At 41.9% G+C, this 25157-nt stretch overlaps 1 protein-coding gene across 1 annotated transcript in view; it reads left to right on the forward strand.

The window, feature by feature from the left end:
• Nucleotides 1-25157, forward strand: part of RASGEF1C (RasGEF domain family member 1C) — a 117026-nt gene that overhangs the window by 39797 nt on the left and 52072 nt on the right. The window lies entirely within an intron of this gene.

Genomic DNA, 25157 nt, shown 5'->3' on the forward strand with positions numbered 1-25157 from the left:
TATGACAACTGTATACCACCATACCTGGTATATGTATCCATACGTGGAACATAGACTCTCAGAACCCATAACTGAAGTGGATTGTATCAAGTACAGAAGATACTAAAATCTTCCCTCTTTCCTGGCCCTAGTTTTGAGACCCCATATTTTCATCTCTGGCCAGGATTTTCATTGGTGGTTAAATCAGCCAATGTGCTAGGTTAGGGGTCTGCAAACTTGGCTCTCCAGATGTTCATGGATTACAATTTCCATCAGCGCTGTACATTGGCCATGTTGGCAGGGGCTGATGGGAATTGTAGTCTGTGAACATCTGGAGAGCCAAGTTTGCAGACCTCCGTGCTAGGTAAAGTAAGTATGACAATGGTACTCACATCTTTGATTCAAAAAATGAGAGTGACTGAGAACACAAAAGTATAACATGAAAAACAAACAAAACCAGTTTCTTTGAAATGTATTTCTTTTCTGCAATGTAGTCTTCAATACATCAAGGAGTAGGACTTTTTCCAATTGTGCCCTCCATTACTTATATCTTCCCCATACACAATGAATTTCAAAATGATGTCACAGTGGAGATTGTTGTAGAGGAATAACAAAGGATAGACAGCATCCAGTGTCATAAGTAGGCCACCTGGTTGTCACAAGCCAACTCCCTTATTCTGTTGCTTGGACATAGAAGCTTGGAGCTGTCAGCATAGATGGCCTTTTGATCTCTTCAAACTCTAATACTGTAATTCTACAATAAACAGTAAAATATGAAAAGAACAACTAATGCCAGGACTTGGCAGACTCTCCGGTGAGCATCAACTTGCTAGCGATAAGGCAATAAAGCTACTTAAAATTCACATCTGTTTCAGCTTCAGTGACTTGAAATGAGCATAGCTGTAGGCTTAACACACATGGTTTTTGATGTGCTACTTTAAAATTTAAATTTAAAGTAATGCTGTATTTAAGTCAGGTTTGTTGGAAGTTGCCACTGTTTCCCTTTTTATGTTATCTACTTTGATTTGACCATAATCCAGTGGTTTGTGAGTCCTTTAAAATCTGTGGTGCAAACTCCCTGGGGAACAGGAGTGGTTGCTCAGTAGTTTGGTTGGGGAACTGAGTTCTGGTATAAAGGGTTAAGCTGCATGCGTTAGAGCTATAAACTTTACAGAAAGCTCTGCTTTTGCAGGCTACACTATGTGAGCATTTGAAACTGCCTTATATTGCATCAAATTGTTGGTCAGTTTAGTTCCATATTGCCTGCTTTTGTAACCCCTATTTAATTCTAAGAGGGATATCAAAGAAATATTGTTCTCAATTAAAAACTGAAGGAGTATACATCTTTGACAGTGTGATCCCACTTTGTGGCACTTAACACTCATGGAAATAACAGTAAACAGACTTCAAAATTTGTTCTTTGCTTTTTAAAATAAGAAATAATGTATAGAACAACAATCAAATATATAAAACAATAGCTAATATGGAACAGTTCAGACTTGCTTTGCTCAAGCAGACCAGCAGGGTCTCAGTTTTTTCTGATTTCTGTCAGGGGGATATCTACAGAAAATGGTGCCCAGGGCAAGCACTAAAATCATACCTCCCCCAAATCTAACAGGTCTTCCCCACCTTAACTGACCTACTAAGTACTGACAGCCAGCTCTACCCATTATTGTAATAATATGGACAAGGGGAAACTGTAAGCACTTTGGTTCCCCATTGAGGACCATTGAGGGGGGAAGTGATATAGTAATTTAAATCAGGGTCAAATCGTGGCTTTTAGTGAAACTCTAAGACCAATACAATAAACATTCAAGATTAACAGTTACCAGAACAAGAGGGTGTGCCTTTTTTTTAACAAGCTCAGTACCCATTACTTGATTATTTAAATGAGTCAGAATCAGCTTAACAAAATACATCACTTTCCAAGGACAAACATGCAGACACTGAAGCCAAAGGTTGGGGTTGGGGGTCATGCTTCCTGGGAAAGTGTGTGTCAAGGTATAACCAAGCAAACCTCACCTGGAAGCTGTTTTAATTAGCAACAAAGGCATGTGACATCTCTGAACCTGCATAGAGTGAATTTCCAAATATTGTTGTTGTTGTTGTTGTTGTTGTTATTATTATTATTATTATTATTATTATTATTATTATTATTATTATTATTATTATTATTATTATTATTATTTATTCGATTTGATAACCTGCTCAGGGCGGTGTACAACAAAACGAGAACAACCGTAATAAAACAAATCGAATAACCCCAGTTAAAATACAAATCTTAAAACTATAGCAGCAGCAATACACAATAAATAGTTAATAGTTAATAATTAATAATAAGGGGCGTCTGGCATCACACCCCGGCGATCAAGACCTGGGAGTGGACAAATTCTGGGAGGGGGCTGGCAGATGGTCAGATGGTCAGGTGCACAGCCAGTAAACAGGGCAATAAGAAGGGGGCGGAATCAGCGGCCGGTCCCCCCAAAAGCCCGGTGGAACAGCTCAGTTTTACAGGCCCTGCGGAACTCCCCAAGGTCCCTCAGGGCCCTAACTGCCGGAGGAAGAGCGTTCCACCAGGCAGGGGCCAGGGCAGTAAACGCCCTGGCCAGTGTGGAGGCCAGCCGCATCATAGAGGGGCAGGGGACCACCACAGCGAAGCTCTTTGCCATCCCACGGAGCGGAGGGGTACGTAATTCCGAGGACATAATATGGGGTGAAGAGCGGTCCCGGTGTTAAGGTAGTGAGGGCCCTAGGCCGCGACGGGCCTTAAAGGTCAGAACTAACACCTGGAAGACAATCCGGAATCCCGCACTGGGAGCCACAGTGCAGGCGTGCATAACACGGGGGTAATATGATCCTCTTGCTGGGACCCCCGCGCGAGAAGACGAAGCCACCGCGATTTTGGACCAGCTTCAGTTTCCGTGGATCAGCCGCGAGGGAAAGGCCCGCTGTGAAGCGTTTAATTACAATAATCCAGCCCTGGAGAGGTGACCAACAAGTTGCATGGATCAATTCATGGCCAGGATCTTCAGTCTGGGAGAGGTAGGGGGCCAGCCGCCGGGCTTGACGGAGGTGGAAAAAAGCAACCCGGGTTTCATGTGCCACCTGGGTCTCCATTGAGAGGGATGAGTCCAGGTGGACACCCGGGTTGCAAACTGAAGGGGTTGGTGTCAAAAGAACCCCTTCCAGCACTGGCAGCTGAAATTCCCCAGTCCCCTCCCCGACTCGCTCCAGCCATTACAGGACCTCCCCGGCTTTGCTGGATTAAGTTTTAACCTGCTCTGGGTTTCCAGAATCCAACCAGCAACCACATTCTTCCAAACAATGCTGTAGAGCCAAGCAGAGGTGCAGAAATAGCCGCCCCTGTGCCCCCCCCCATCAATACCAACAGAATGAGCTGAGTGTCATCAGCATATTGATGAAAAATCAGCCCAAAGCTCTGCACCAGCTGAGCAAGGGGTCGCATATAGATATTAAATAACAGCGGGGACATAAATATCAGCATCCAGCGCTTGGGCACCTAGGCAACAGAAGAAAGCTTTTTGAGCCCAGTATTCCACTGTTGGGAAATGCAGTAAAATGCCAGTAACCTGCCAGTTCCAAGCTCCTGCCTAGACTGCCTACACAGCTTTGGCAGGAAACTTTCCCTGACCCTGGGAGGAGCAGCAAACTTAGGCCCTCTCTTGGCGACAAAGGCTTAACTCAGGGTTTGACTCGTGGTCCAGTGGAAACCGCTACCTGAGCCTCGACTCACTCCATTTTCTCCAAGCTGACAGCAGCTGATCACTCCGATGGTCTCTGGAGCCGAGTTCAGAGGGTGGGATTACCTCCTCGCATCTTCCGCTCCTCATTCCCGATTGGCTGCCGTTCTATGGCGGGAAACGTGAGTGCACGTCCCTTTTTCCCCGTTTATCGACGCAGTAGGAGCTTACGAGGGAGGATTTTTTAAAAGCGTGCATTGCTTCTGCAGCTGCTGCCACGAAGTCTCCTGTTCTGGCCGCATGGCTAAAAATACTTTGCACTCTCGTGGATTTTGGCATTTCGGCTAGCAGAGTCGAGACGAAGGGATATTCCGCGATCTTCGCCAGCTGGCTTCTCGGCGCTTCTGAAGAGTGCAACCCGAAGTTCGCCCAGGAAGTTGCACCTCCCAGTCAAGCCTCCCAAAAAATTTAACGGGTGAGTAGGGGGGGTAAGCCGAGACAGACACGCAAGGATCCAACAGCCACGGGCTTGTGCCGGAGTTACTTTCGGGTCGGACCTACGTCGAACTAAGGTCGAATTCTACAGTGCGGAGGGGCCCTTAAATGGGCTGTGTCTTCTAAACTCTTAAAGTGAAAGGAGACCACTGAGTCCTAAGTAGAACTAACAGGGAAATTAGTCATGAGAGGAGGGGTATAACGTGGCCACCTTGCAGAGCTCTTGTATGCTTTGCCCAGTTTTATCAATGGATGTTAGCCATTCTAGGGCGTGAAGCCTCAGTCTGGTGTTCCAATCAAAGGCAAGAAGTGAATGTAGGGTGCCAAGAAGAAGAGGGGCTGGTGTGCATGTACATACACTCACTTCCCACCAGGCCATAGGCTTGGCCAGCAGGCAACTTACTTTGGGTGGCGTCTCTAAGCAAGATCTCTCCATAGGGCCTCTTTTGCTGGTGATTTGCCCACAGGAGTTTTCTCTCCTAACCCGCCTGCAAAACTAGCTTGCTGATCTTTCTAAGTGCTCCCACCATGCACCTTGAATGGCTTTAGAAGATCCTTCTAAAAACCATCCTGCCCAGTGAGATTTCTCGTAGGAGTTCTCTCAGGATCAGCTGCTCTCTTGCCTCCCTACCCCAAAGGTTTCTTCTTGGTAATGGCAAAACTGATTGGGGGGAGGAGTTTCCTTTTCCCTGCCTTGCCCTGGACACCTTCCACTCCAGCTATTATGTGCCACCTCTACGCTTGGGTTGATTTCTCCAGCAGTATCCCTGAAGGAAACCCCACTCCAACCTTGGCCTCATTGCATGAGTGAGGCACCTAACCACGGTGAAGAGGAGCCCGTTCTATCAGGGATGGAGGGATTGAGAGGGGACATAGGAGGAGGCAGCTGGCAGGCAGGACCCAGGATAGAGGTGGGCTGTGAGAGGTGGAGACTGGCAGAGCAGGAAAAGGAGGTGCAGTGGCTGCCGCCTTGGGAAGGGGCACATGCCCTGGCTTTCCCCACTCTCATTATGCACCTGCTTCTATCTAGCCAGTCCCTTAAAGACTTGCAGCTCTCCTCTGCCTTGATGAGCCATCTGTTCTTTCTTTTTAGGAGTTCCAAATTAGCCCTAGAATATTAATACATCGTCTTATAACACAGCTGGTGTCCTTCTGAGGTAAGCTGCCTGAATCTTCAGACCTTCACTTCACTCAGGGAAGATTCATACAACATCCATTGGAAAGATTCACAACAAAAGACAAAATACAGACTAATAGCCAATCAATATCAACATAACCCCCCTTCCAGTAATCAGTATAAGAAATTCTCACACCTAGAATAATAATATGTAGGTTTATAACAAGGCTAAAGTCCTTCTGAGATAAGCTACCTGCAACTTCCAGTCTCTCAGGGAAGATTGTGCCTTTTCTTCCTTATATGGAATACCCCAACTTTTTAGTTCTTCCTCACAGTGAACTCAGGGTTACACTTTCACTGGCCACAGCTCTCCAGTTTCTTGGGTAGGGAAAGGTCCTCCCTGTTACACAAGATGCTTATACTGGAGATACTAGCAACTGAAGCTAAAATATTCTCCATGTGCAAACACATGGCCTTTGTTCAGCTGTTTTTCATACTGTTCACTGGATTTTATTAATGTGCAAACAATTTTGTCATGAGCTTTGACTTTTTAAATAAAAGACAACAAACCTTTCTTTACCCACTGGTTTGGTTTTAAGCATGACTTGATATTCCTGAGTATCATTAAGGAAATTCTGTCTATAAAAGCAATTCTGAAACTTAGAAACACAAATGATTTTTCGGGCTGTCACTTTGAAGATAAGGGGAAACTCTAACTTTCAGCCCAGGCTCATGTCACCACAGACGGTAGTGTAAAAAAAGATTACTGCCAGTAAAGCCATAATCTGTCCCTAGGCTGACAGACACTTTATATTCATGAAGTTTTCCATGATCTTTCTAAACACATTATTTTCCTCATACATATTCACAGAGTATATCTAATATATATATTATATATAACCTACCTTGGGAGTGTATAGAAATGTCAGTCATTGCACCAGCATTGTGCATCCTATCCTTTAAAAAGTTCTATGCTGTGCCTTGTGTTTATTATGGTGTTTCCTGATATGTACAAGGCTATCAGAATTTATATCTGAAACAAAGAAAACTGAAGCAACTAAATAGCAGGTCTGCAATTTATCTTGTGTGTATTTGGAGAAACATAGTAAAACTGCAAGTGAAACTGTGCAATCATGCTGAGCAGATTCAGGTAGCTTTGATTCTCCTGAGACCAAGCACTCACTTAAGTAGGCTGGAAATGGAAAAACAAAGGAAAAAAAGGTAATTCTGCATAATTCAAATGCTCCAGAACTCTTAGATGGCAAAGAGAGGGCATGAAAATCACCAGTTCTGCTAGCAAATTCCAATGGGATTTCTCTGGTGCAATAATTTATTATAATTGGATTTTCATTTACATTATTTTGTTTCTATGATAGTCACTTGGATAAGTAGTGAACAGTAGTAACACATTTAAATGCCTGAATACTCCCAACAAGGCTGCAAGCACTCAGTCGTTGGACTCCAGTTTCTCAAGTGGTCTTCTCCCCTGCATCTTTTTGCAAGAACCAGGGAAAGTATCATTTTCCTATACTGACAAACAAAAAGAATGAGAAATGGAGAACCAGCATTGCAGGCTCACTCTGCTTTTTATATGATTCGGAAGGCATGGGTTTACACAAATTGCAACCACATTTAGTTTGGCCTTCATAAACCCTTTCTGCCTCATAACTGAGGTGTAGAATGCTATGTAACCCATTTGGGGGGGGGGACTTTGCACAGGTCCCACCCCCAAAACGGACTGCCCGTTTTATTTCTCGCAACCTGGATTTTTCAAAAATCGCTAAACCAGCGTTTTGAAAATCTCAGGTTACAGCCATTCTCACACGAATTGACAGGCAAGAGGCACTTTATTTCTCTCTCTTCCACCACACCATCCACGGTCAGGGAGAATCCACTTGCCATTGCCCTACCCTTGCAGGGAAACCCCATTTTCTTTTCTTTTCGTTTTTGCAGGTTGCATCTAGGTAGCTGTTTAGGTGCAGCTGATCATATCATGGAACCATCAGTATGGCTGTGGGGGTTCATTTCTGCATGTCTGCATAGCTACACATGTGTTGCTGGAAATAAAAAAGGGTCTCTGTGGGAAGATGCGAAAGCACTTGGATTGTTTCCATAGACTCCAATTGCTGCATCCTCAGCACACATGTGAATGGAAAAAAAAGGAAAACAGGTTCCTTTATAACAACTGCAACCCACTGTACATTTGCTGTGCAGAATCAGCCTGAGTTCTGAGAGTTGATTTCAGGAGCTTTCCTTTAAAGATATAATTTTTTTAAAAAAGGTCAAAGTCTTCATGTGTGTTTTTCCACAAAAGCTTGTTTTTGTAACAGGAGAACAGAAAGGAGAATAGCGTGAGGAGCCATATAGGGTTACCATTTAGGGTTGGGAAATACCTGAATATTTGGGGTGTAGAATCCAGGGAGAACAGGATTTGAGGAAGGTAGAGACCTTGGTAGGGCATGAAGCCCTAGAATTTGCCCTCTAAAGCAACTGTTTTCTTCAGAGGACCTCAGCAGTGGAACATCTCCGTCTGCTGGCTGGAGATTGGCCTATCTCACATCCTAAACTGTGTATCCTTGTATGGCACATATCTTTTATGCTAGAGCTGATTCACATTCTACCCTTTTGACAGGGAATGCATAGAACAAGGGCTCTGCTGCTTGGAGGAGGAGCTCTGCTCCCTTCTGGTAATCTACTTGGGTGTCATTTGGCTTGATCCATCCATTCTTTCAATTTAAAGGTAATGGGTTAAACAGGTTCCTGTGCTACAAATTATTAAGATGATCTCCTTATCTCAGAAATTTGTTTCTTTGTTTATAAGATTCATTACATCAGCTAGAAAAATAAATCAAGTTAATCGAATTTCCACATCACAATCACAAATGCTTAAAATCTGTCTGAATTGATCAGGTGCTTGTTAATATTATTAATTGCAATGCAGTTCCATTAACAATAGTGGTGAGTTGTTCTGCCTCTGGCAGTGCTTGCGCTGCTGTTGATTGGCCATAAATATTCATGTATTATAAGCAGTGTCTTTCACCTTTACTAACTGGGAAACCCTTGGAAAAAATCTACAATCTCCCTGTAGATGCACATGCACATGCACTCAGAGCTCTCAGTGGAGTTGTGTGCATAGAAATGAACTCTGGGTTGGTGCTGTCGATGGATTGTTGCTTAAATATTTTTAACACCCATAAAATACTTTGATTTTTCTTTAACGTGGAGACAAGTAACAGGAGGCGCTAATAAAGGGAAGAGCTTGTGAGTGAAACATTATGACATGCAACTTTGAACTGAAGGCTCCAGACACTAATTGTTTGCTGTACAGATCTTCTTTTCTTCGCAGGCCATATCAGTGATGCATGTCCATAAGGATTTTCTAATTATTATTATTATTAGTGCCAGAACCTGTCCTATCAAAGATGATGTGAGTGTGAAGTGCTAAAGTTGCCATTTTAGTTTAGGCCCTTGTAATTCTAAATTCCACACAGTTGGTCTTCACTGAGATGAACAGTATCATGTGAAGATTAAAGCTGGTAAGGAAATGAGTCACATATCCCCATGATGTTTTATTTATGTATTATTTATTTATTTATTACATTTTTAGACTGCCCTCCCCTGAGGGCGGTGTACATCACATATAAATATCTCAGTAAAATCAGCATAAAACAATAAATTAAAATTTGCAACACAACAGATTAATGAACAGCAACTGATGGCGACCTTCCCCCGCCTCCCCACCCATGGGAGGCCTAGATGGTATGAGGGTCTGATGGCTAACCCAGCTAGCCAAAAGCCTGGTGGAACAGGTCCATTTTACAGGCCCTGCGGAAACTCTGTAAATCCTGCAGGGACCTGGTCTCCTTAGGGAGCCTGTTCCACTAGGTAGGGGGCAGGGCCGTAAAGGCACTGGCCCTTGTAGAGGCCAGCCAAATCTTTTCTGGCCCAGGGATCTCCAGCAGGTACTCCTCCGAGGAACGGAGGGACCTAGTGGGGCAACACAAGGAGACATGGTTCTACAGATATGTCGACCCAATGTTGTTTATGGCCTTAAAGGTCAAAACCAGGGGTAGAGAACCTGCGGCTCTCCAGATGTTCAGGAACTACAATTCCCATCAGCCTCTGTCAGCATGGCCAATTGGCCATGCTGGTAGGGGCTGATGGGAATTGTAGTTCCTGAACATCTGGAGAGCCGCAGGTTCCCTACCCCTGGTCAAAACCAATACTTTGAAAATGGCCCACAACTTAATGGGCAGCCAGTGCAGATGGTACAGAACTAGAGTAATCTTGTCCTGACTAGATGTTCCCATAAGCAGTCTGGCTGCTGCATGCTGTATGAGTTTTAACTTCCGGATCACCGTCAAAGGCAGGCCATCGTAGAGTGTGTTACAATAATCCAGTCTAGAAGTGACCATTGCATGGATCACAGTGGCCAGGTCAAAACAGGATAGATACCGGGCTAGTTGCCGTGTCTGTTGCAAGTGATGGAAAGCTACCCAGGCAGTCTGAGCGACCTGGGCTTCCAACGATAATGTTGGGTCCAGAGTCATGCCCAGGCTCTTAACAGACTAGATGTAAGGCCTCACTGTCTAGCAAAGGCAGGCAGAAGTCCACCGTTCTCTCCCCTCATCCCAGTCACAGGACCTCTGTCTTCGTAGAATTTAACTTTAGCCAACTCACTCTCAACCAACCAGCCACAGCTTCTAAACAATGCTGGAGAGCTCCAGGGGCTGCAGACAAGCTGCCCTCCATCATGAACACGAGCTGGGTGTCATCAGCATATTGATGGCACTGCAGCCCAAAACTCTGGACTAGACTTGCCAGAGGGCACGTGTAGATATTAAAAAGCATCGGGGAGAGGATCCCCCCTGTGGCACCCCACATTCAGTGGTGTAGCGCCAGGAGTTCTCACCCCCTGATGCCACCAGCAGTCCCAGTCTTGGAGAAATGAGGCCAACCAGTCCAGGACTGACCCACAGACTCCGATATCAGCCAGTTGGTGGACCAAAAGGCCGTGATCTACTGCGTTGAACGCTGCGGTGAGATCTAACAACACCAGCAGCCCCGAACCACCTCTGTCCAAGTGAAGCCGGAGTTCATCCACCACCACGACCAGTGCCATCTCAGTCCCGTGGCCAGCGCAGAAACCGGACTGGAAAGGATCCAATACCTGTGCTTCATCCAGAAATCACTGGAGCTGATCCGCCATCGCGGATGCTACTAGGATTTTACTTGTTGCCCCAATACCCCAAATAAAGACTTAAGATAATGTTCTGGGTTTAACAAGTTTGTTTTAATCAGCTGATATACGTCATCAACTAAATTATGCTGATTTGTTAACTGAGGATGGGCCACACTAGACAGCCCATCCAATGGCTGCCTCTTTTTCTGGCAAACCCTGGATGCCCATGGGGCCAATGGTTACCTTAGTTTATCCTAGCTTGCTCTTAAAATGCTGAGAGGTGCCCAGCCCCAGTTCCCTACTCTGATGTGCCAGAAAACTGCTACCAGGTTTGAAGAGCTATTACTCAGCATGTTCCCAGCAATGAACCAGAAAAAGTGAGGGCAGCTGGGAAGTGTAGTCCTCAGCCATCCAGGAGGGCCCAGATTTCAATTCCTCCTGGAGGGGCAAATACTACACTTCCCAGCAGCCCTTGCAGTAGGAAACCATATTCCCTTCCTCCCCCCATGGTGTCCTTTTCCCTGGCAGTGGTGATTCTTGCAAAAGGGGGAAAGTGCAGGAGAAAGCCATACTCCCCTCCTACTCCTATGGTGTGCTTCTCTTTACCAGGACTGAATCTCTGTAGTGAACTGTGAAGAACTTCCTGCAAGGTCTCCTGGGAAGTGTAGTTCCCACCAGGCTGCTTTTAAACTAAAGTAAGTGGGGAAGAGCGGAGGGGCAGTAGAGAAGGAGGAGGAATCGGGGTGATTTTCTGCTCCCACTAGCGCACGCCCAGTGCATGATGGACATCCCCGCTCCCCTTATAGCTACGCCTCTGCTCCATGTGTGTGGGGTAGAATCTGTAAATAAGCTTTTTTCCCCATTGAATAACTAGACTAGGTTTTTGTTATGTATGGTAAATTCAGGGCCAAGCGGGGAAGAAAGCCCAAAGGAGTTGGCTTCATTAATGGGCACTGCTAGCCCAGCAACAGTTTTCTAGAGCCTGTTGTATTTGCTCATACACTGGGCTTTACTGCTAGTTATTGTCATAATTTCTCATAACTTACCATTATAGTTACCACCAACCTTAACATCCTGAAGAAGCTGAAAAAAGGCTCTGCCCTCTTTTGCCAATCTAGGAAATGCCCCAAAAGGCCCAGCTTGACCCCAAATGGTGGCCAGTTAATCCCATGATATTCTAGCGTGAGTGGACAGCAGCCAACAAAAGCTGATGCAGGAAATAAATAGTCTCTGCCTGCTGCTTCTCCTATAGGTTGCTATTCCCTGAGCCAGGCAATCTGGCCTCAAGCTGTATTTGAATTTGGACTGAGGCAAATCAGTCCACAGCAATAATGGCCATGAATTCCTTTTTCAACACATTTGAATCTGATATTTATGCTGATAGCCAAACTGGACTGTTTCCTGAGGGTAGCTGTATGTAACCCCCATGCCCAGAATGGGTTGACCCAGTAAGGGGGTGGAGACTCACAGCAGCAGAAAGGCTGCAAGAGCTCTTTGCAGAAGACAAGGCTACCAGACTCGGACCTTGATTTCTATAAGCCCTTAACACCTTGTTAAGGTAATTGAAATATTGTTGGGAACTACTGGGAAGGTAGTTGTTTGTTTTTGCTGTGTTGTAAATGTTGGAGTTTATTGTTTCAGGGTTTCTTTTGTGGTTGTAATGGGTGAGAGTTCTCCTGGAGACCTTCATCATGTTGCAACCTGTTCATCAAGCCCTTGGAGTCTTCAGGAGCCAGCCAACTTGCAAAGAAGAATTTGGACTTGGCAATATCAGTAGACTGTAAATAGAAGGACTTGAAATGCAACCTGAACAGGACCTTGAATTGTAACGTTAAATGTTGATGTTTTAAAAGTGTTAATTGTAAAGAAAAGTAAACCATTTTGTTGTTTAAAAATTGTTGTTGCAACTCATTCCAAGTACTGCCCCACAGAACCCACAGTTAGAGGTTACACTTACAGCCAAGCAAAGGACGCCAGTCAGGAGAAACGTCAAAATGGTCTTTATCTGAATAAAGGGAGCTCAGGCAAGAGAAAAGGCAGTAGCTCATCCAGTCTCTGGGGACAGCCCTTTTATTCAAAGCAGTGAGCAATATTAGTACATGCTGAGAACATTCTTCTTGAGCTCTCTATCCATTGCATATTAAGACTTTCCTGGCTTTCTTTGGAAGCTTTCTTATCTGAGTTACTCAGCTACATTTCCATAGTAACAACCTTGAAACTTTAGAGAAAGAAGCACAGCACTGTTTTTCTGAAATACCAGGCCATAGGCTACAATATCACACTGTATCTTCTCTCATACATTGCTTGTGTGTTTTAAGCATTTAAAATGCCTATAGAAAATTAATCCATAGCAAGATCATTTAAAATGTAAATTCTTTGGTTCTTGTCCATTTATACTAAATACTTATAACAGCAATCAGAATTTGGGTGACTGACCTCTAAGTAAACAAAACTGTGATCTGGCTATCAGAAATTCTCTGTCACCTTCCGTCATTCTTGGGTGTATTTTTAGCTTTAACCTTAGAGGATGAGTTATCCTTATGTATTTCCCTTCCTGGGAAATACAAATTACCAGGTTGGAAACGGTGTAATCGATTTTGTGGAGAAGGCCCTATTCAGTTACATTTTCATTGTCTTGCATCAGAACTATCTGATAAAGTCTTTTGCTTTGATCTGACCAATTTAGCTTTTCATAATTCCTCTTAATTGCCCGTTGAATTGTTTTGTAAAGATGGTCATGAAATGAGCTTTTTTTGTTCATTTGAAATTAGAGTGCATATATACTGTCTTCTTCAGATTTTCCAGCAGTGGGAAAATTAGCATGGCCAACTCTGATTGGGAAATTCCTGGAGATTGGGAGGCAGAACCTGGCATGGAAAGACCAGAGTTTGGGGAGGGGAGGGAGCTTAAGGGGATGTGATGCACTACAGTCTACCCTCCAGAGCTGCCATTTCCTCCATGGGAAATGATCTCCTTATGCCAGAGGCGTAGCTAGGGAAAATGGAGCCCGGGCAAATCTGAGTTTTCAGCCCCCTTTCCCCCCCCATGGGCTGCTGTCCTCCCCCACCACAACCAAACAAAGTTTTTTTGCACCAGGTCATCTCAAAGTCACCATCACATTGTAGATCTCAACTCTCAAAACTGGTTAAAAGCTGGATCCAGATGATTTTAAACGAATCCTCATGAATTCATATGATTTTTGCATTGGAATGAAATGAAATCAGCATGAAATGATAAAACATGTCTTAGTCTACAGGCAGCACGAAAACAATCATGCATCCCACGCTCCATGGCGCCACAGTGATGCAAAAACCTGCTTGAACAACATGGATCATCATGATTTTTCCACTTGGTCACCCCAAAATCTCCTGCACATCACCACTTATACCCCTAGACACATGTCTGAACGCAATAATCCTGCATCCCATACTCCATGGCACCACAGTGGCACAAAAATGTGGTTAAAACACACAGATCCTTATGGATCCTCCTGATTTTTGCACTTGGTCACCCCAAAATCACACACACAGACACATGTGCCTGGGAAATTTGTCCTCAGATGTCACCATGGCAGCTTCATGACTGCCTTATGCTATAGGCCGGTTATAATTCCAGGTGAATTACAGGCCTCATCTTGAGTTTCACAACCCTTGGGAAGGTAGAGTTAAAACATCTGGATTAGAAACATCTTTAATTACCTATTGAGGATTGAGTGGTTCATCAAGGCCAAATTAAATGTTATGCATAGTTCTATTATATTTTCGGATGCGAGGGCAATCTGGGTGTAAGATCCAACACCTCATAGATCACCAGGGTTGATTTGGCTGATCTGGCTGGCTAGACTGGTGTGCCCTCCCTTCCTCAATGTTCCATGTGAGTCCCTCCTAAAGCGTGCTCAGTGGAAGATGACAACCATTCAGATTGGAGTGTAACTTTAATAGAGGAGAAATCTGGCAGGTGCTGTATCCTAGTACTACAGGGGTAAGAAAGCCTACACCTGCCGATATTCCCTCTTCCACAATTATTAAAGCTACATCAGTCTGACAGCCTTCTATTAAATTCTCTCTCCTCAATTTTCTGTAAAATAACATTTACCACAGGGAGTTAATGCCCATGTTTTTAAAAGAACTTCCACCTCTTCCTCCACTGATCAACTAACTCCTTCACTTGTCCTCTGTCTCATTTACTGTGGATCAACTGAAATTCAACTGGTTCTGGTGGGTTTTCCAGGCTGTGTGGCCATGGTCTGGTGGATCTTGTTCCTAACGTTTTGCCTGCATCTGTGGCTGGCATCTTCAGAGGTGTATCACAGAGGGAAGTCTGTTACACTCTGTGATACACCTCTGAAGATGCCAGCCACAGATCCAGGCGAAACATTAGGAACAAGATCCACCAGACCACGGCCATACAGCCTGGAAAATCCACCACAACCAGTTGAATCTGGCCGTGAAAGCCTTCAGTTCTTTTCTAGTTTGCAGAACTCAGGTTTTGATTAAAATAAGCTTATATTTCTGAGCTTTTAGAGTTTGACTCACAATTTACAGAAAGTACAATTTCAGAAAGTATAATAGTGGTACAGTAGCAAAGGCTTTTTGAATGTGGCATCTCTGATTCTTGTGAATCCAGATTCACTCGTCCTGCTTGTTAATGGGTTAAAAAAATAGCCAGTGCAAGGAATAAAGTTAGAATATTACTACTCTGCAACTGTGATATTCAAAACAATTTCTTCATATCACTGTTTCTTCATATTTTGTTCCTTTCTCACTAACCTTCTCAAACTCTGTTTAATGATTCCCAAGCATTAATATATTGTGTACTTGATTATGCTGGTCATTCAAGCATCCAGAGGTTCTGATTGTGATTGCCAGGAAGACTTTTGAGCAGTTTTAAAACTTCACAGGTTGAAAATTTTAATGTTTTATGACTGGTTGAAGAGAAAGCTCTATCTCTTATCAATTTTAGCATCAAATGCATAACAATTTTCTAAACACTGTCCTCATAGGTTGGAGGGCCAGTTATATAAACAGCTCTGACAAGCAGAGGAATAGTATAGTTTAATTAGTGTGCAAATCATAACTTTTAGAAATTATATGCATACAGTGGAACCTCGGTTTTCGCCGCTAATCCATCCAACGACGGGCAGCAAAAGCCGAAAATGGCGTATTCCGAGGTCGCCGTATGCACAATGCCATTTGCGTATGCACAATGCAAATGGCGCACCGGAGATATTCAAAAGTCGCCTTGGCAGCCGACGGAAGCTGAGGTGACCGCCGATCTCCGAGGCAACCCAACGGACGGGGGCGACCGGCAAAGACTGAAACCGTTGATCTCCAAGGGCAACGAAGACCGAGGTTTGACTGTACATACATACATACATACATACATACATACATACATACATACATACATACATACATACATACATACATACATACATACATACATACATACATACACACGCGTGCACACACACACATATACATATATATACACATATACATACATATATACATATGCATACATATATACACATATACATATACACACAAACACACACACACACACACACACACATATATATATATAATTTTTAAAGGTTTTTTAAAAGGTTTTAAAGTTACTGATAATGGTCATTCTTGCCACCACCAGCCACCAGCCACCAGGACTGCCACCAGCTTGAGCGGGTCTTTAGGATGCAACTAGATGGATCATAGGAAATCTGTGTTTTCTACCACCTGTAATTTTATTTAAAAGCAGCTGTAGAATTAGAACAGAAATATGGCATGTGGGAGTAGAGTCCGCTCATATCATTTTCCCAATTTAAATTGCCTCCCCAACTTGCTCTTGCTACATTGGAGAAAACAAATAAGTACTTGTATGTCTTCTCCAGCATGTTGTTGGAGGAAGGAGGATTAGATTAGAGAAAGTGGGAGAAGGATTAAATTCCTTGCCTTTAAATACAATTAAAATAATTGGGAGATCAAGTCATAAGTCTTCTACATTTCGAGTAAAGATTGGAATATTGCCAGTGTTGTTCAAATATGCCCATTAAATTTAATTCAAATACTTGGCGATTAGCTTTGACATCTAAATGGCACTATTTGTCAGTGCCTGAGTAATGGAGCTCAGCAACTGATATGCAGTTACATTGGTGGAGATCCACAAGTAGATGTAAAATGACTACCTATCCATTTATGACTCTTGTTCTTCATTAATGTAGATGGGGGAGGATTCACAGTAACAGTATTATTTGGTTGAGACATACTTCATTCCAGAGTAATTAGTAATTCTTTTGGTAGAGGACATAGATGTTTCTATATTAGCTAGAAAACCTTATATCATTCACAGCAGGGTTTTCATCAGTGTTTTTGCCCTACAGATAATTTGACAGCAACTAATGATTTTCTGCATCAGATATCTTAAATAGGCAGATTGTTAAAAAAAAAGAAGTAGGATATTCATTGTGTTCCAAACTGATTTATAAATTGATGTCTGAGATACTGATAACCTGGTAACATGAGTAAAACAGAAGCAGCTGTTTTGCTCTTGGCAATAATTAACCATGAGTTTCATGTAATAGAACAGACTATATTGAGAGGTGGAATTAAAAAAAGCCAAAAAACAGTCCTGGCAAGAAACAGTGAATCACAATTTACTGAAGGAATTGATGAAAAAAATAAATGATAGGTATGAAATATATGGCTTTGTGAAGATTAGTCTAGTCAAGTGTTAGGAAATATCAGGATCTAGATATTTTCACCTTGTGAAGAATATAGAACCAAAATCATAACAGCACTGTGTACCTGGTCCAACTCTTCAGGGAAAGCAGGAGAAGGTTAACAGGGAGGCAGCATTTTAAACATTCATGACTTCTAACCAAAAAATTCCACCTCCCAGATGAAATATATTCATATTAGTGCAGTTTGGTCACTGCTGTTGATATACCCATCACCAGGTAATATGTTGTGATAAATGAAGATGGTCCTGACACTGTTTGCATTGTCAATTTTTCACTCACTTCAAAATGAGAAATAGCTTTGAACTGAGTATTGCCCAGTGATCCATTCTCTTTCAGATAAATGGATGGGGCTGCCCATTTCAAACGTTAGTTTCTCAACCCAAAGCAAAGTTTGTGTTCCTTTTGAAATTCTTCTATATCTTAGTCATGTTCTTCTCACAAATTCTTGTATTGTTCATTTCGAAAATGGAGGTGTCTTGCTTGCAGCTTGCAAAGTAAAAAACACACTTAAATATTTTATAACACCATTCAAGGGGGGGGGGGGCTGAATCTGCCACTAGAGGTTGTGCAGGGCTTCTTTGGTGGATTTGATCTCTTTGCGGCACTTGCCCCAATGGGGGTCGGATCTGCTAATGGGCATCCCCTGTAGCCCTCCACAGCACTCAAATGTGGCACAGAGCACCATGTCAGTGTTCTGGTGCTACTGCCAGCATAGCGGGGGCAGTCCGGAGGCTGGGGGAATCAACACTAGTTGGTTTCCACCCAGCTGGTGCCACTGCTACACTGGTGCCTGGAGCTTTGGACTTATTCTGCAAATTCATTAAATGGGGGCTTCTGGCGACAAGGGGTTTTTTTTTGAGCTTTTTGCCTTCCCATGCAGCAGAAAATTCCCTTGGGAATGGAAGGGCGGAGTGGCTGTGGCGCTGTGACTGTGTGCCCAGCCCTTTGGATAAGGCAATCACTTTTGGCTTCTCTATTACATCTTAACAGTCACTGGGCAGAACCCCTCTCCTTATAGATGCTTCTTCTCAATTCCCTTCCCCAGTTTGGGGAAGTTTGTGGAAGGTCTTGGCCCCATTGTATTAGGGGTGGGGCAGGATATAAATATAAAATATCAATAAATAAATACAAATGATGACTATTAAACCATAAAAAAACAAACCAGGCACATTAAAAGCAGTATAAAACTGACCTCAGGAGCCTTTAATTATATTTATGAAATAGTCCTTCCATGCAGTTAAAACTGTGGAGAAAAAGTAAGCACCAGACAAGCCTCAAGTAAGCGTTCCAAGGCAGAATGACACCACTGAATGAGCTCTGACTTTTGGCTGTCACCCTCCTCACAGATAGCAGAACTTGTGGAAGAGGATATTAGCTGCACATGTGTCTGTAAAATAGGAATATAGTTATTGTTACATGGTCCTAATGCTCAAATAAGAAAAGGCAAGCTTTTTAATTTATTACCTTGTGAAGCTGCACTCAGTGAAGACTGAAAGTGACAACCTACAGATGATCACCTCACATGCAGTTTTAACAGTTTGTCTAGACTGACCTTTTCTTCTGCAGCCATTGATATTCATGTGGGAAAGGATTGGAGTCCACACTTTATCTTACAGTCTGTCACTACTGGTTTTCCTTTGGGTCTTAAGTATAGCCTCTGTATTTTGTTAAAAAGATACAAGCTTTGCACTGTTGATCTGAATAGGGATCTCATGCTGCTTTTCTGCTTAGCCAATGTCCCTTTTCCCTTTTGTCATAATTAGAATAATCTCTTATTTTTACATTTTCGTGAGTGAATTTATTGCCCACTGCCTCCCTCCTTTTACTCCTCTCCAGCCTTCATATCACCCCACTGTATAGGACTGGCCAATGTTATTAGATGCAAAAAGCCTTTTCCCAATTTATTTATTCCATTTATACCCCTCTTTTCACCCAAATGAGAACCCGAAGAGGCTTACAACATCATTTTCTCCTCCTCTATTTTATCTTCATAACAACAGAAATTCTGTGAGTTTAGTTAGACTGAAGAAGAGTGAAAGACCAAAGGTTATTCAGTGAGCTTTCATGGCAGTAAAGGGACTCAAATGTTGTTCTTCAGATCCTACTCTGGTATTCTAATCACTTCATATCATGCTGACTTTGCACAGTTGCCAGATGGTTTAAGCTAAGAAAGAATCACATACCCAAGGTTACTCTGAGAGAGAGGGATATAATCTGAGGGATCCAGGTTGAAATCCCCACTCTGTCATGAAGTTTGTTGAGTGACCTTTGACCAGTCTGTCACTCTCATCCTAACATACCTTACAGGGTTGTTCTGAGGGTGAAACCTAGTCCACCCTGAGCTCCTTGGAGGGAGATTAGAATAAAAATATACTAAACCAATAGTATCCCCAGCCCAAGTTCAACTTACTATGTATTCATATAGGGCTATATCAGTTGAAATATAATGAATAAAACATAACATTACCTGACATTCATAGAAAGATTCTAATATGGATTCTATGTAAGCTAGCAAAATAATGTTATATTTCCTTATCTGTATGAATACAGTGCTCTAGTTGAGATGATGCATTTATAAGTTTTTATTCTGTGCGAATGAGATTTGATGAAGGGGGGAAAGGTGTCCCATGTGTCAAGATGGCAGTCTGTGAGAACTACATGTGAGAACTGCAACATAAAGGTTACAGGAGGAAATTTGTTTTCAATGGCAACAAAAATGAAAGTGCGTTTAAATGGAGAACTAGGAACTGAAAAGAAAAAAAGAAAAACAAATCTGTCTGTGGTTCTGGTTTACATGTATCTTATATACCAGTAATAAAATGATTTCACAATAGATATTGTTCGGTTCAAGAAAATCTTAAAGCCATCTGCCACTGAAGACAGCGGAAGGATATTATAATTTTAATGAAACTGCTAAATACAATGGATATAAAAAGAAAATAAAAATGTAGATTTGACTATAGGTTCTGTCTTTGTTGTTACAAGCAACTCCTCTCCTCAAAAACAAACGAAAAACCCCTAGCCATATAAAGTTTTAGCAGGATTTAATTTTCTAAAATATTCATGTTTATCTGAAGTTCTAGGCATTTACTCAGATAAAATCTAACATCTCTTTATCTTATTGGTTGGGAAAAATTAGTGAAGTTCAAATGATATCCCTAAAAGTAACATTTTCAAATCCATTATGTAATATAAATATACAATCTTTCCATGGGGAGAACACTAACCTTGCAATAAGTATATTTGCAAATGGGCTGCATATTACAGCTAATAATAAGTTATAATGCATTGGATAGTATAATGGCTTTGGGACAAAGTCAACTGGGTTCAGGCATGCTACTCATTAGAGGCGCTTGGGAAAGACTAAAATGGGATAATGTTTCACTGACTATTCATGTTCCCCTGAATTCCTGGGATGGAGATTAAAAGTGAAACATACCATAGGAACTACTACTGTTTAGTAGGAAAACAGATATTTCACCTCACCATCCGCTGTGTTAGAGCGTCGATTCAAAAAAGTCCTTAGGGTAAAAAGGGAGTATACTCATGCAAGTCCAGGGAAATAGAAATCCTTGAGCATGTTTTTTTCCCAGGTTCCCCTTTTATAATGCAGCCTCATCTAAGATCCTTGCCCCTCTGCTGATCGAAATCTCCAGAGGCTGAGGAGATCAGCTTAAAAGACTGCTTCCTGAGAAAATGTCCATCTTTCATGCCAGGTTGTCAAATATTGTACAATAATGTGTAAGATGTGGCAAACTGCTGGATTAAATTGGAAATAAACACTTTTAGGATACAATTTTAAAATTATTTTATGTTAAGAATATTTTAAAACCCACAATGTATGTTGTAATCCCAATTTTGATTTCTATTCGGTATTTTAGGACTGTGATGAATTTCAGTGAATTTCATAGGCAGTCTCGTGTTTGTCTTTGACTAGATATCTTATTAAACTATTCAATTAAACCAAACTATTGGGAAATAGACCTCACTTTATATTAATTCCTTATTACAGTAGTTTGAACATCTCTCTCATGCTTCTCAAAGGCTTCTTCCGCACATGCAGTATAATTCACTTTCAATCCATTTTCACAATTGTTTGCAAGAGGATTTTCCTATTTCCTACAGTAAAATCCAGCTGCAAAGTGCATTGAAAATGGATTGAAAGTGCATTATTCTGCATGTGTGGTACAGAAGGAGCCATGGTTTCACCAAATGAATTTGAACCAACCAATGTAAGTTCTTTTGCAATAGAACAGAACAGAGCTGAATGTGTATTTTATGACTATGGTCACAATCCAAAGAATTATTTTAACTAGCTATGTATGTGGAGAAGTTTCTTCTGCCCAGCTACCTAAGCAATGATTTGAAGCAGCATGGCAAGGGCAGTACTGTGGCGGCCGTGGCAGCGGCAGCGGTGCAGAATGGAGTTTCAGGGGCTGGCAACAAAAGCAGGCTGAGCCAGCAGAGGACAACCTAAGTATAAATCTGATCTAATATTGAAGAGGGGAGCGAAACACATCTTTAGGTCACTCACTTTCTATGTTCTTCTGTTGTGTCTTACTCTTCAGATGAGAACCAGATCACATATTCTTTGTTCATTATCCCGCTATTGAATGGCTAGCTGTGAATCTCCTCCAAAGTCTTGTGAGACATGTGCCCTCATCTGCCGAAAATTCAGACACCATTTTGGTTGTTTTCACAACCTCATCAAATAACGACCCATCCACTTCATATACAAATTGACTCACAGTATTGAGACAGGAAGAATGTACTGTGGCACTGATTCAAAGTGTTAAGGATGAGAGTAGAGAGGACAGAGAAAATGAGAGAAGCCCATGGGTCCACTGTCCTATGCTACTTTATGTGTACCTGTGTTGTTGGAATTAACAGGGGTGGGAATGGAGAGAAAATTATGCCTTGTTTGGAGTGAAAAACTACCTTGAAATTGTCTTTATATACCCTGAAGAGCTTTAGAATTGAGTTTTTTTTAATACTATCATATTATCTCATTGATTAGTGCCTCTTTAATAAACATAATATCGTTGAGGAATAGTGATTTTCCTAAAGTCCCCAGAGGAGCTTCTGGGTTTCCCCACTCACAGTTCATTCATTCTCTTAACCACTGTGCTGTACTAAGCCAATTAGGCTGCATGGCCAACCTCTTCATAATCCCTAGGGTTATTTCAACAGCTGCATGAGATATGGTGTAGCTATAGAAAATTATATACTCAAAGAAGAGAAGTCAAAAGTAGTGTTGGGCAAGTGTATGTGACAGAATAAGGTCATTTATCCATGTACCAAAAAAATAAATGCCTGCATAGATATTAACAACTCCTATTGACACTGAATGTCAGCAAATGCTGTCTAATTTGCATGCACCTCGAGCATCAGTGCTGGTGGCAGCACTGTGTCCTCTCAGTTGGTGGATCTATGACTCACCCGCCTTGGAACAAATAGTGATGCTTCTTTTTGATAGAGATCTAGTCTGACAACTCTAGGCAAAATCTACACGTTTGCGCAGCATGCTTTGCAATTTAGAATTAAAAATCAGGAGTGACTTTAGAAATGGGTCATTTTGGTTTAGCTTTCAAAGGACATTTAAATGTGCATAATATACAATTTGCCAATATCTAGGAACTTTCTGTGCAAGTATGTTTCCATTGGCTAATACAAATGGGGGATGATGAAAGAACTGCACCGCATAAATTGCAGAACAGAATTCTGTCATATATATTCAGTACTGAAAATTTTTTAAATAACATTTGGCTATGATAATTCTACATCTGTGAGATTTATTTTTCAGTTTATCCAAACATGTATTGAGATTACTGCCATGGAAACAAAATATTAAGATGGTTAGGAAAGCTGAAAATAACAAATGGAATTTGGCCATCTTTAGATTTTATAAACTATGTTTTCTGTCTGAAATACAGTATACCAATTATTTAAGACTGGAGGGATCTTCATTAACAAATATATTGCACTCCTTTTTTAAAAAAAGACTCTACTATAGCTAGAGCAACACAAATTCAATTATTCTTAACAAATATTTTGTCCTTTGAAATTAAGAACAAGCCTTCATAAAGTCTATTATGGTATTTAATCAGAAGACTTTTCTAAAATATGGTGGCGGGAAGTAGGTAGCCACTTTCCCTCAGCCCTGTTATCACACACCAGAAGGTAAAGGGGTGCCCGTTGACTTTTATTTTGCTTTCCTTCTCAGACACTGTCCACATTAGGTACACTAAAATAAGTTTACTGAGGCAGAAGTAAACTTAAACAAGAACACAGATTTATTCTGATTTATTTAACAGGCAAAGGAGATGGTAAAGGAGTGGATATTTCAACTTGGTGATGGATGGATGGTCAAACAAGGCAAGGGACTAGAGAAATATATTTACACTATTCACAAGAGAGCTTGGCACAGAGATATATAGTTTTGGATTCTTTAACACAGCACTTAAGATTACATAGTTCATCTTTGCTTATATGTTGTTTCATAAGATGTTTCACAGTATGTATAGTTCCTTTGCTTAGATATTCTGGCTTATGACTTCACATGCAGGCTCCTAACATAAACTAGGTACATTCACTCACTACCCACGCACACAGCCTTTCAAGTTAGATAAAACCTGTAAAACAAAACACAAACTCTTCCTGAGGTAAACTTGAAACAAATCCTACACCCCAGACAAACTGATATACTAGAACTCTCCTCTCTCGAGAAGTCCATATCCTGGTTTAATAAGCCTTCACCTGGCCCTTCACCTGGCCCACTAGTATATAGTGTCTGTGTATGACTGCTTAAACTCAGCACTCAGGCTCACACCAATCAGTCTCTCTGGGCTAGTCTATTTCCCTCAGACTTTAGTTTTTTCTCCATTAAGACAGACAGCACTTAGCAGTTGTTAACAGTAGGAAAGATTCCAACCAAAAGCCCTCTAGAATGTCTTTGACAGGGAAATATCCTCTTCCTCGCTCTGCATCAAACTGTTACTTGCCCAATCATAATGCTGGAGGCCACAGCCAATCAGGTGGCTCCTCTGATCCTAAGCCTTTCCTGCTGCACTCTGAAGGTAAACAGTAGGTTTGCTTTGTCAGAATTGCATTTTAAAATTAAAAATTCCTTGCAGTCTGTCATAAGTTCCTATCCTAAATATTTCTGTTATTTTTTAATTGTTATTAAATGCACAGTTTGCAGAGTAAGACACATCTTGTGTACTTCAGCAGAGAGTGAAGGGTGAGACCAGTTTTGCTAAGTTTCTCAGATGACTCACACCCGAATGTAAAATTTGAAGCTAGGCTTCCAAGCAAATTACCAGACCACATTGTGTCAACTACTTTACCCACAAGTAACAGGTGCAACTTTTGCTCTTTAATTTCAAAAGACACAAAGATGTGACCATTTTAGTCATAAAGTTTTTCTGGCCATCATGGAATCCCACAACAATTAGAACCCAGAATCTTCCCCATCATCTTCCACATATGCAGTCTTCCCATATGTCCTTATGAGTCATCTCCAGTCTTCAGTTTGCCACATTCTGGTTACTCCCTCACTAAAGGTGTCCCCTGCTATCAATGAGTGTCTGTACCTTTTCAGTGGTTGCTTCTACTTTATGGAATGGATTCCCCAAGGAGATGTGGGGAGTAGGAGTGCCAATCTCCAGATGAATCCATGAGATCTCTGGGAATTTCAACTGATTTCCAGACCACAGAGATCAGTTCCCCAAAGAAAATAGCTGCTTTGGACGGCAGATTCTATGGCATCACATCCCTGCTGAGCTCCTTCCCCTCCCTAAACAGTCCCGTCCCCAGACTCCACCCTCAGATCTTCAGGAATTTCCCAAACTGGAGTCAATTACCCTCAAGGGTTGTCCTTGGAAAGTTTCAGGAGGCTTTGCAAGGCAGTTGTGTTCACCAAAGCTTTTAATATACTATTAGGTT

This window comes from Sphaerodactylus townsendi, linkage group LG03, assembly GCF_021028975.2.
Source record: "Sphaerodactylus townsendi isolate TG3544 linkage group LG03, MPM_Stown_v2.3, whole genome shotgun sequence".
Classification (NCBI taxonomy): Eukaryota; Metazoa; Chordata; class Lepidosauria; order Squamata; family Sphaerodactylidae; genus Sphaerodactylus; species Sphaerodactylus townsendi.